The following is a 13,391-nucleotide window of genomic DNA, read 5'->3' on the forward strand; positions in this document are numbered from 1 at the left end:
TTTCTCCATTTGTTTGAAAGTGAGAAAAATCTGTAGTGTTATAAAAATCTATTCCCCATTTTTGCCATAAAAATGTAAAATAAGGAGAAAAGTGTATATTACTTCATTAAAATACATATTAATTCATTTGAATTTAGAACCCTGTGTTTTTATATCTATGCAGTTAATTAATGGTATTATTATCACAAATTCCATTGTTCAGATATCTAGGTGTCTGGTAATACAAACTTTTTAAACTAGAGTAATTTGACTTACTAGCATGTAATTCCTCCTTCTCTACAATATAACATTCTCCAAGTCCAATGAAAATATGAATCAGGAAATCTGTACATATTATCTCTGGATTGTATTAGTTTCCCTGATGTTTTTCATCAACTATCACTTTTAACAAATCATTTAGTCCTTCAGTCATCCTAAATATTGTTCTTTTGTTCCCCTTCTTCTGTTCTTCAGTATGTTTTAATTCACTTTTCATTAACATTCCTTTGTTTCCTAGATGGCATCTTTGCATCTGAAATATGGTCTGAGAATCAGAAAAGTATGTTTTGTGTAAAGGAAATCAAATTTAGTGCCAACAAATCAAAGTTATCAGGTCTGTTTTATACATCTTTTTTTTGAACGCAGCATAGACAATAATAAATGATCACAGCAGTAGAAATGGCTGAAAATAGAAGGAATAAAAATAATTTACTGTATCTTCAGGAGACAGAGATAATTCTTTGTCTCCACAGTTTTTACATTGTTGTTTTACTGTTAGAAAAAAATGGAAAGAATTTGTGAAAATCTATGTCCATAAAGCTTCCATAAACATATAATTTGTTATTGACTAATATAATAAATTTCTTATAAGAGGATGTGTGAGGTTCTATGAAATCAAATGATGAATTGTATAATCAGAAGCAAGGAATTATCTCACATGTCAACCTGGCTAGCTTATGGCATCAGGGTGTTTTGATTAAGTAAGCACTGCTCTGATTGTTACTCTGAGGATACTTCAGAGTTGGATTTATTAATAGGTTGATTCAATCTGTTTTGCTTTCCAAGGCTGTTGAAAGCAGGTATCTTTAAATGATTTGGCTTAAGTAATGGAAATTTACTAGCTTACAGTTTGAGTACGAGATCACTTTCAAATCAATAATTATTAAGGTGCTGCTTTCTTTCTAAACAGTGGCAATTGGTTATCCTTGGCTTCTCTGTGATGCAGTAAGCCACGTGGTGGTGAGTACTGGTCTTCCCATTCTCTTCTGGGTTTTGTTGATCTCAGCTTCTTGGTTCTGTGGATTTTTTCTTTGTCTGATTTTCACTCCTTTATAAAGGACACCTGTAAAAAAATTAAGATGCATTCTGATGAGGTGGTTCAAACCATAAGTGAAATAGCCCAAACAAAAGATCCTATTTGAAATGGGTCCACACAAACATGAAGGCATTAGATTTATGACCATGTTTTTCTGGGTGATTGCATCTATAGTCAACAAGGAGCACTGCTTTCAGCAATGCAAGGAAACTCCTCATCCAATCACTCGGAGGCCTTAAGGGAAGAGCTGCAGATTTTACATATCAGAAAGAAGAATTTTAATCATTATATCAGCCATTCCACTTCATCTGTGGATTTCAGCATCATCATCATTGGAATTTCCAATTTATATCTTCAATTCAGACATTTTATTCCCCATTACTGTGTGATCCAATTCTTACAACAAATATATTAATATTTATACAATAATATAAATTTACTACCAGTTTCTTTCTCTGGAGAACACTGACAAATACACTCTGGAAGAAATTATACTTGTTATCTAATTTTCAAGGATTAATTTTTGAATGTAAAGGAAACAATCTATTTGTTCCTTATAACATCTTTTTAGGAATCAAAAATAATGAAATTATGTCTGTGAAAAATATTTTCAAGTACATGCGTGTGGTAGTTAGATTCAGGTGTCTACCTGAATATTGTTTAAGGTGATGTGTGTAGTTGCCAAGTTGACAAGGGGTGGACATGTGGTAGTTAGATTCAGGTGTCAACTTGGGCAGCTGAAGGTGCCCAATTCTATTGCTGTGGACATGAGTCAATGGCATGTGAACCTCCTCTGTTGCTGATAACATTTGCAGTCAGCTAGGAGGCATGCCTGCTGCAATGAATGATGTTTGATTTAACTGGCTGGTGCTTAAATGAGAGAGATCAACACAGCACAGCCCAAGCAGCTCAGCACACCTCATCTCAGCACTTACAGCTCATCTCAAGGTTTTGGTGATGCAGAAAGGAATCATTCTGGGGAAAGTTGTTGGGACTCAGAGACCTGGAGAAAAGACCAGAAGAGACCCTCCTATGCCTCCCATGTAAGAAAGAGCCTCAGTTGAAAATTAGCTGCCTTTCCTCTGAAAAGCTATATGTTAACTAAATAAATCCCCTTTTATTGAAATCCAATCTGTCTCTGGTGTATTGCATTCTGGCAGCTAGCAAACTAGAACAGATTTGGTACTGGAGAAGTGGGGTTCTGCTTCAGTTTGCAAGCACCAGACATGTTGGACCAGTTTTTTTGGGGGGAGATGGAAAAGGGGAAGATTTTGGAGGAACTGTGAAGAGAATGATGGAGTAGTCATGAAGTGCTTAAAGAGAGTGTTGGTGTAAATAAAACCACTGCCAATCTAGACAAAGGGAGGCACAAAAGGTACAAATTTGAGTTTGCAGTGTAAGAACCATGGAAGCTCAGGTTTGAAGCCAAGGAACTTCAGCCAGGAGAGTGGGCCCACCACATACAAGGATGAGTCTCCCAACTCATTGCAGTGGAAGAGTTGTGCCACCTCAGGCCTTGGAAAAGGTACAGCATGCTCCTTGGGGACTGGAGAGAGCCTGGTTGCCACCATATGGAAGGGCTGAGCTTGTGCCCAGAAATGGCAGAGAGCCCAGGTGTAGTCCCAATGCTTGGAGTGGGTGGAACCAAGAAAAGGTGGTCTCCGCAATCTCCCCTGAGATTGATTCAGAAAGAGGTGGGCCACTGCATACGCCCTTAAAAAGGTGGGACTGCCACTTTCTAAAGCTGAAGGATAAATGACTTTCAGATTTTGAAATCCAAAGGTGTTTGCCCTGCAGCTTTTCAGAACTTTTTGGGTCTTGTGACTCCTGTGTTCCTTCCAATTTCTCACTATAGAAATGAAAACCTGTATCCTGTGAATGTCCTCCTTTGTCTATTGGCACCAGGTAACTTGTTTTGAGAATCATAGGTCCACAGCTAGAAGAGAATTTTTTGCCCTTTAGTATTGTTTAAGATGATGTGTATAGTTGCCAAGTTGACAAGGTGTGGACATGTGGTAGTTAAATTCAGGTGTCAACTCGGCCAGGTGAAGGTGCCTAGTTCTATTGCTGTGGACATGAGCCAATGGCATGTGAACCTCCTCTGTTGCTGATAACATTTGCAGTCAGCTAGGAGGCATGCCTGCTGCAATGAATGATGTTTGATTTAATTGGCTGGTGCTTAAATGAGAGAGCTCAACATAGCACAGCCCAAGCAGCTCAGCATACCTCATCTCAGCACTCACAGCTCAGCTCAGGCCTTTGGAGATGCAGAAAGGAATCACCCTGGGGAAAGTTGTTGGAACCCAGAGGCCTGGAGAAAAGGCCAGCAGAGGTTTGCCCTGTGCCTTCCCACATAGGAAAGAGCCTCAGTTGAAAGTTAGTTGCCTTTCCTCTGAAGAACTATATGTTAACTAAACAAATCCCCTTTTATTGAAAGCCAATCTGTCTCTTGTGTGTTGCATTCTGGCAGCCAGCAAACTAGAACAATATACCTTAGCCATTGTTTCCTAGGAAAGTATTCTATAAATACATACACATATGCATTTTCATATACAAATATTGCATGTATTCTTAAAAACTGTGTGAAAGGTATTTTTTTACCTCCGTTCCTTAAACTATCGATCAATGAGTAAAGTATGGGAATAAGTAAAGTGGAAAACACAAAGGTCACTTTATCAATATCAGCAGAGTGACCAGATTTTGGCTATACATACATTAATAGAACACCACCACCACCATCAGTTGACAAACATACATGGAGAAAGTTTATTTTCCTTCCCTTAGCAGTATTCATTTGAATCATGGCTATCAGGGACAGTGCTTAGGACACCAGAACAACTGAATAGAGGAAAATCAAGTCAAATGCAGAAACTGCTATGGTCAGTATTTCTAGTTCTTATGCATTTGCACACAGCATGGTTAACATTACAGTAGAAATGACTAATGACATTAAAGCCACCAAACGTGAATGCAAAAGCTTTAATGGTGTTCATCATAGACTGAAAGGTGCTCTAAAGGTAGGAGACACCCACAAGGACATGACAAAGCCTCTGGGTCAGGATAACACTACAGATCAGAGGGTTAAAAATGGTCACATAGCAGTCACAGGCCATGGCCAAAAAGAAAAGTTCACTGATAATGGACATAATGAGGAAAGCCATCTGTTTGGAACAGGCATAATAGGAAATGGTATTTTGCTTCTCAAAAACATTTATCAACATCTTGGTACAAATGACAGTAGAACTGCCAAGATCAATGAAAGCCAGGTGTCTGATAAAGAAATACATAGGAGTGTGGAAGTAGGAGTCCATCTTGGTCAGGAAGGTCATGCTCAGATTGCCCACTACCATAACCAGGTAGATGAGAAGAAAGACCCCAAAAAGGGGAGCCTGCAGCTCAGAACACCTTGTGATTCCCAGCAGAATTAATTCAGGCACCACTGTCAAATTCTGTTGATCCATTTTATTCAATATCTCCAGGTAGGAAACAGAATGTCCATTATTAGCTTACATTTACATTAATCTTAGTCTCTGCAGAAAAATGGAAAAATTTCTTCATAGATAAAAAAGTAATCTCTAGAATTGATTTTTTTTCATGGAAATTGAACCTGGGTCTCCAGCACGGCAGGCAAGAATTCTTCCACTGTGCCACTGTTGTACCACCCTACAACTGATTTTGAAGGTAGAATAACTTCTTCCTCAAACTAATGGATCTATATGAAATACTTTTTGCACTGACACAACATTGACTGAACTCTAAATAGACTCAACACTATTTAGAGCATATCCATGGAAATAAAAAATATAAAGGCGTTAATATAGAAACATTCAACTCTTACTTTATCCACCCAATGGAATAATGGTTTTCCTTAATATATTTGAATATTTGTATGAGATTCCTTGTGACATTTTTATCATGAATGAGGGATGTATGTTGAACATGGAGCTAGTGAAACTTAAGATTTAATGTACGATCAATGTTCTGGATTTGGCCTTAGCAAAATGGTCACACAGTGATTGGTCTCTGTATATGTTGTGAAAACATGGTGACCATAACCATGATCAATGATCTCTTTCCATTCAATATGTGCCATTGAACTTCTCCAATGAAAAGTTGCACAGTAGTGTTTGGAGACATTTCTGGGTCTCAAGTAAGTGGAACTTGAGTTACAAACAATTAATATGAGGTTTAGTGTGTCTATATGGTTTAAATCAATAACATATTTCATTAAATGACATTTAATTTTTCTTGTGTGAAATAGATCCTAAAACACTCCTGTTACCAAGTAGGCTGAGTTCTGTCTGTAATCTAATTGATGAAATATTTAATTTATGGATTTGATTAATTATCAACCCATTATGGTTACTTCATATCTAAAGTTACCTTTTTAATTTTTTCTTTGAAATAAATATTCACATTTATGCCCAAATTTACATTAATAATATTATTGTTTTTTATTAAAAATCCCACAATTTGAATATATTTCCAGGTCCAAAGATATAGACCAATCCTTGATAAACATCTATGATTTATACCAATATTAAGATATTTGACTGATATATTATTACTGTTTCATCTCATATAATACTGTGGAGATTATAGGGTCTACACAAAATTTAAAATATTTTCTTGTGTGTTTAGTTCATCTTATTTTACAAGCTATCAAATTATTACCTGAGCATATAGAATTTATATAACTTATCACTATGAGTCTCAAATATTTCAATGACAAATATTTCTCTCTTCCTTTCACACAGTTTAACAAGGGAAATCAGTTAATAATCAAATTGAAACTGCTCTGAATTGAAGCTAGTGAAGCACATTTAGCCTAACCATCTTGTATTACTCTTAAACACCTTTCATATTCATGGCCACCCCTCAAAGGAAACCTAGGTTTCTGCAAGCAATATTTCTCATTTGTGTGGGGAGGATATGGTTAAAGCATTTGTAAACTCACTCTGTTTTTGCATGTTCTCAAGCAGTGGAAAACTACTGCACTTGTCTATCTGTTTGTTTGTTAAACTGTAAACAGTTTAAGACGTTTGTCTGCATTGTTGTGTCATTTGCATATCTGTCTGCTTTGCTTATCTGTAGCATTTGTTTATCTGGAACATATCCTACTACTCATGAAAAAATTCCTGCTTTGTTGTTAAAATTAAGGATACCTCCTCAAGGCAAATGGGAACCTCCATTGGTGTTCAATGGATAGCTTAACCCTGAATGGCCCCATTACTTGATAAATAGCTAGCAGAAAAAAAGCTCGGGGCTCTGGCTCTCTCTTGGGACAGAGACTTCCTTACTTTATGATTTTGCATTGAAGAATTTTTATTCCCACACCAATTCCTTGTAAGACAAAGAATAAATGTCATAGGTGGTGTCACCCACAATTTGAACAAATAAACAAAGTTTTAGATATCTGGTAGTCACATAAAATGCAGAATAAAATTTTATGTAGCATAATCTCCAGATTTATCCTGCACAACAGTAACTGAGGCCCTAAAGATTGGAACAATTGCAGTATAGAATCACTGCAATTTGGCAGTTGTCAAGCAAGGATGATTTTTCACTGCTGTGATGACTAGAAATTTCAAGAAAGTGGCAGAAAAACTGGAAATCTGCTACTTTTTGCTATCTGTTTTTCCAGGCTAATCAACAATCATGATGGACAGAGTGATTCTTGAAATTGGGGACCACCTCCATCTCTTCTTGGATGATTTTGTCTCCATTCTCTATTGATAATCATTTTCATCTCCAGGTCAATCCTCCTCCCAAATATATGATCTATAAACTATCTCCATTTGAAAACTTAATCTCAAATGTGCCCTTTTCTTGGATCTGCTATCTTAGGATTTCACTATACAGTAGGAAATGCATTTGATTGCACAAAGGAATTTAATATTCTTATACTAATCATAAAACTTTCAAGTCTTCATTGTTTTTCTAAGACTTATAGTAGTATTTACTGAGTTTTTCTCCATTTTCATTCTCATTTACTATCTCCATTATAAGATGCCTTATTTCTTCTACCTTGTCCATTGCTTTGGAATGGAAAAAAATATGCCATATCTGATAATGAACACCTTAATGTGTATATTCTCATACCTTCATTTTGAAGTAACTCTGATAGCACCCATGATACAGAGGTAGGTAAAAGAATGTACAAGGTATTTCAGACATTAGATATGATGGTATGAGTTAGAGATTATTTTAGGTTCAGAGATTTGATGCAACTGCCTAATGCAAAAAAGCATACTATTTATCTGTCTGTCTACTCAATCAGTTTGTAATGACTATTTTGAAATTCTAGACCCAGTAAGAAATTATACAGTAGGGAAAACAACAAACAAACAAAAACAACTAAATCTTCAAGGTCTCATGAGAAATGTTTATATGAAATGTATTCCCAATTTATCAAATATTGAATGGTATATACTTATTCTAAAACAAAATTTATCAACTAAATATTACTTAGGACACACTTACACTAAAAATATTTGTTTGTCTGAAACCCAAATGAAAATGGGTGTCCTTTATTTTATCTGACAATTTTAAATTAATAGATTCTAATAGATGAGATTGGTGAAGAAATTATCATAGTTTCCTAAGTTTCTCTTTGCATGCAGTATCCAAATTCCCACTTTCAGGACACAAATAAAATAGATCTGTGACATATGATCAATTCATAACATGTAATGCTTTAGAAGCACGATCCTCTCCCAGGAAATCAAAATTAACAAAGAAGAAAAGGAAGTATTTTTTATATACTTGAAAAAATCAGAAGTCAGTAACCACAAGACTATCCACAGATAAATCCAGGGATCACAGGAAATTTCCAGGAACCCCAAGTGATCATTAGAATCAAAGACAATTCTTATCAACCTACCTTTAATGGAGAGTCAATTTTCTTCTCTGAAATCATGTATACTTTTTCTTTGGTAGAAACAATTTATGGTTTCCCTCCCCTTTTGTGGTATTCCCTGAGGAAGTAACATGTAATTTATTGACTATCCCCAAGTCATCAGAGAGAGAGGAGAAAAAATAGTCGTAATGTGCCTGCTAATTATTCAGGAGACCTTACACATTCCACAGTGAGAAAAGGAAGGTTATTCAAGGAAAGGAATAAAACAGAAGTGATCTATAGTGTAAGAGTCAAACTTCAAGTTCAGCTTTCACAACAGTGATGCAGGCAGGGAAGAGGGAGGGTCTCTGATGCAAGCTTAGAACTGGTGCCAAATCCTTAAAGATCAGGGTTGTTAAAAATGTAAAACATAATCAAAGGGGTAACCTTCACTGGGAAGTGCAAATTAGTTAGAATTCCCACATAGGCTGTAGTCTGTGGAGTATCCAATCAAGGGAGGGTTCAAGCACAGGTATAACTGTCTCAGCATTCTGTTGTTTGGCACACCAACTACCACTTTTGTGTTCAGCTAGGTGCCCATTCTTGCAAAATTGTGAATAAATTCTTTTTTCTCCTCCACAATTGGATGAGTATTTGTTCTCCTTCAAGTACGGCATTCTTTCTAACAACTTTGCAGACTCATCCAGGATCTGAGAATTCAAAGGAGGACCCCCAGGCAAGATAATGGAAAAGTGTGCCCCACTGATTAAGTGGTCTCAAACTCTGCTGCTGGGGGCCCACTTCCAACATCCAGAAAGACCTGAAATGGGATACTTGGATCCACCAATTGTGGATGAGAAAGTGGAAGGGCTGCCCCACAGTACCAGGCAGCTCTATGCATGGACCAAGGTAAGAAAATGACTGTTAAATATTGCCTCAGTGGTTGAGAAGGATTCTGATGAGTCTGAGGTGGAACGTGTGCATCTGAGATGCACAAAGCAAGTGCTGAGTCCTGAATCACCTCCGTAAGGAAAAGGGGGCTGGAGAAGGATGAAGTGAAACAGTGCTGAGAGAAAGGGACCGAGACAATACTCAGGATGGGGAATAGAGACAGCTGGCCAACCAGGAAATAAAGGGTGGGGTTGCCAGTAGAGGCCCATGGGACATTCTCCAGGACAGTCCATTAGGGAGAATGTTAAAATATTAGGCCAATAATGATTGAACAAATGGGAAGGAAAAAAGGAAATGGTTAAATATTGCTGTTATATTATGACCAAATAAAGCATTATGCCATCCAATGTATTCTGGCCAAAATATAGGGCAGATGAGGATTGGCTTTGTGCCAACCTCATGCTTTATGTTAATGATAAGAAACCCTTCTCTAGGTATGAGTCAGATTATGCCATGTGTTGGCTACGGGGAACAGGAACTCGCCTTTATCCTGTAAAGGTAACCCCAGAGCCAGAGGCTAAATCTTTAGAAGCTAAAGCCTGGGATCCTTTATTGAGCCTTACCCTACCCCATGCTCCTCCCCCAGGCCAGAAACTGTTGGACCCTGAAGACCCAACGAAACTAACCCACATCCCTCTGGGGGAGCATGAGGAGCAATCAGGTCCGACTATTTCACCCATAACAACCCACCAACCATTGAGGAAGGAGTGGGAACAATATGAGAAAAATATATGGATTTTTCTTGAGAGAAAAAGGGTGAGGGAACATAGACCTGTTAAGTCTCTATACCCTCTTAGAGAAGTACATATTGGACCAGGGGAAATTTGAAACATAAATATCCCCTTGATGTTCAGAAGTGAGGAACTTTAAGAAAGAAATGAAATAATTAATGGATGATCCAGCAGGGCTAGCTGAACAACTGAATAATTTTTTAGGGCCCAGCTTATGTATCTGGTCTGAACTTATGTCCATCCTGAATGTCTTCTTCATTGGGGAAGAAAGAGGAATAGTGAGGAGGACAACTATGGCAGAATGGGAGAGGTAGCACCCACCCAGCGAGGGGGTGGTGGCAGCAGAGTAGAAATTACCTAATGTAGATCCCAATTGGGATAATAATGATCAGGAGGACGACAGGGTACAAAAAGAGATATTAAAGACCTCATTATACAAGACATAAAGTTGGTAGTACCCAAATCTCAGAAGTTAAGTCCTTTGGAGTGGCCCAAGTAAAAAGATGAGACACCATCTGCTTTCCTAAAAAGGTTGAGGGGCCAGGCAAGGAAATACTCAGGAATGGACCCTGACAGTCCTGTGGCCCAAGGAATATTAAAAGTCAGCTATGTGAAGGGATTTTGGCCTGACATTCAGAAAAAGATCAAGAAAACAGATAGGTGGATGAATAAACCATTGGAAGAGCTATTGAGAGAGTCCCAGAAGGTATTTGTGAGAAGGGAAGAGGAAAGAAAAGCAGAAAGCTAAAGTCTTGATAACCATGGTTGGCCAACCACATGATCAAGAAGAGATTAGAGATATGCACGAAGGAGACAGAGGCAAGATATAGAAAATGTCTGAGCTAGAGGAAATAAAGGAGAAAGGAAGGCATAAGACTCAGGAGGGTGTTATCATTGTGGGAAACTTGGGCATTTTAGAAGGGATTGCTGAGTTTAAAGAAAGATGGTCAGATAATACCCTTGAATAATTTTGAAGATTAAGGAGGTCAGAGGCTCTTTGTCTCAAGAGTCCCCTGGGAGCCTTTGGTAATTCTGAAGATCGTCCCAAACTTGGGGATGCCAAAGGAGACCTGTAGCCTTCCTTTCTAAACTTTTGGATCATGTATCCAGAGGATGGCCCAGGTGTGTTCAAGCTGTTGTGGCAACTGCTCTCCTCATGGAAGAAAGTAGATAACTAACCTTTGGAGTGGCATTAGTGGTCGGCACCCCACATCAGGTCAGGACTATTTTATCCCCAAAACAGGGAGGTGGCTGACTGATTCCCAAATCTTGAGATATGAGGCAATCTTAATGGAGAAGGATGACTTAATTTTGACTGTAGACAATAGCTTGAACCTGGCCTTCTTTCTTTGGAAAGGGCCTTACCAGACAGAAGCCCTTGAACATGACTGTTTAGACTTAATTAAGTATCAAGCCCAAGTTCAGCCTGACCTGGGGGAACTCCCCTTACATTCAGGGGAAAAAATATTCATAGATGGGTCTTCTAGGGTCCTGAGAGAAAGAGGCACAATGGTTATGCATTTGTGGATGGACTAATTTATGAAGTAAAGGAAGCTATTCGATTGCCCTATGATTAGTCAGCTCAAACTTTTGAGTTATATGCATTAAATCAGGCCCTGACATTATTGGAATGAAAAGATGGTATAGACTACACTGACTCTAAGTATGCCTTTGGGGTAGTCCACATCTTTGGAAAAATCTGGGAAGAAAGGAGACTAATAGAAAGAGGAAGGAATTGGTCTATGGAGAATTAATAAAACAAATGTTAATTAATCTACACTTACCAAGAGAAATATCAGTGATGCTCGTAAATGGACACCAGAAAGGCCATAATTTTGAGGAAAAGGGCAACAGTTTGGCAGATGAAAAGTCTAAGGAAGGTTCCCTTTGCCCCCCATTGAAGTTAATGATCTTAATACCCTCAATTCCCAGAGAATTTGAAGTCCCTGTATTCTCTGAGAAGGAAATAAAGAATCTGGAACAATTGCAAGCAAGCCCAGACATTCAGGAGTGATAGGTCCTCCCAGATGGCAAGCAGATGTTTGATAAGCAGGTAATAAAGGAAATATTAGCAGTCTTATATCAGGGAAGTCATTTGAGAGTACAGGCAATGTGTGGCCTGGTTATTAAACATTTTGGGTGTGTGGGTCTCTACACCATATTTAAACAAGGATGTGAATGGTGTGTAATTTACCAAAAGGTCAATAAAATGCTTCTAAAGAAACAGGCACGAGGGGGAAGGGGACCAGGCCTCAGGACATTTCAAAGTATTCAAGTTGATGACACAGAGATGCATCCAGTGGAATGGCTAGATTATGTTCTGGTTCTTTTAGACCATCTAAAAGGGTTGGTAGTGACATACCCTCTGGTCTCTGTGGCATAATTTTATTCTTGGCCTGGTGGCTTAGTCGTTTTCATTCCCACCCTCGCCATTTTGGCACGTCCGGTTCTTCTAGACCTCTGTATTACAAGCCTCACCCGGTGACTAGTGATGATGCAGCCTTGTCTCTCTAACCCTGTTAGCCTCCTCCTTATCCCTCCACCCGCCCAACATCCGCTGCTACAGGCACACTCAAAAACATCTCCCGGGTGCCTACAGACGTCACAGTCACCCCATCCGTCCTTCCTGTGTGATTGGCTACCCTCCCCTGGAGTCCATGCCCTAACTCCACCTCTCCTCAAACTGTATATATTTCAGGGCTCACCGAGCCTCGAGGTCTTTAGCTACTGGCGGCCCTGGCATAAGCTTCTACCAACAATAAAGCTACCTTGCTTCATGCCTTAATTGACTCGGCTTCCAGTCCTTCAGACCCGCAGTGGTCCCCTGCGCACGCGCCTCCGACCCAGACCCTCGAGCTCGAGCCCCCTCTGCGCCTGGCGGTTCTACTCCCTGAACCCCCTCGGCAGGAGGAGTGGACCCTCGCCAGCATAGCGGGACCAGACTCGGCGGAGTCCCACCTCTCCCCACAGTTGGCGCCCGAACAGGGACCCTCCTCGTCTGCCCATCAGACCCCAGTGCACCCTAGGACCTCGTCAGAGGTAAGCGCCCTCGGCATTAGCACTCAAAATCCCTAGGTCCGAACCGGAGTGGCTGATTGTCTCACTAAACTTAGGTTAACATGGGTAGCAGAATTACTCGGCAGCAGGCACCACAGGTCCATGCCCTAGCGGCACTTTTAGACACTCATAAGTGTAAAGTCTCTGTTAAGCAGCTGCAGGTTTACTGGGATCTCCTGCTTCCTTTTAACCCGTGGCTGGTTACTTGCCACCTATGGAGTACAGATACTTATGATCAGCTAATTGCTAAAGTAACAGACAAAATAGAGCACAAGGGTAAGCGTTTCCCTCCGGGGTTGCTCCCCACTCTCATTACCATTCGCTCTTGCCTTCAGGGCTCCTCGCTGCCAACAGACGGCCGCCCGGCCTGGGCGATGGCCGCGGAGACTGACGGCTCCAATTCTGAGGCAGACTCGGTCACCGAGTCGCTGCTCGATCAGCTTAATAATTGGCTAGAGGTAGATCCTCTGAGGGATACAAATGGAGGCCTTCCGGCTTCTTCCTCGAGTAAAGAACAGAT

Source organism: Tamandua tetradactyla (genome assembly GCF_023851605.1).
Source record: "Tamandua tetradactyla isolate mTamTet1 chromosome 18 unlocalized genomic scaffold, mTamTet1.pri SUPER_18_unloc_1, whole genome shotgun sequence".
In the NCBI taxonomy this organism is placed as follows: Eukaryota; Metazoa; Chordata; class Mammalia; order Pilosa; family Myrmecophagidae; genus Tamandua; species Tamandua tetradactyla.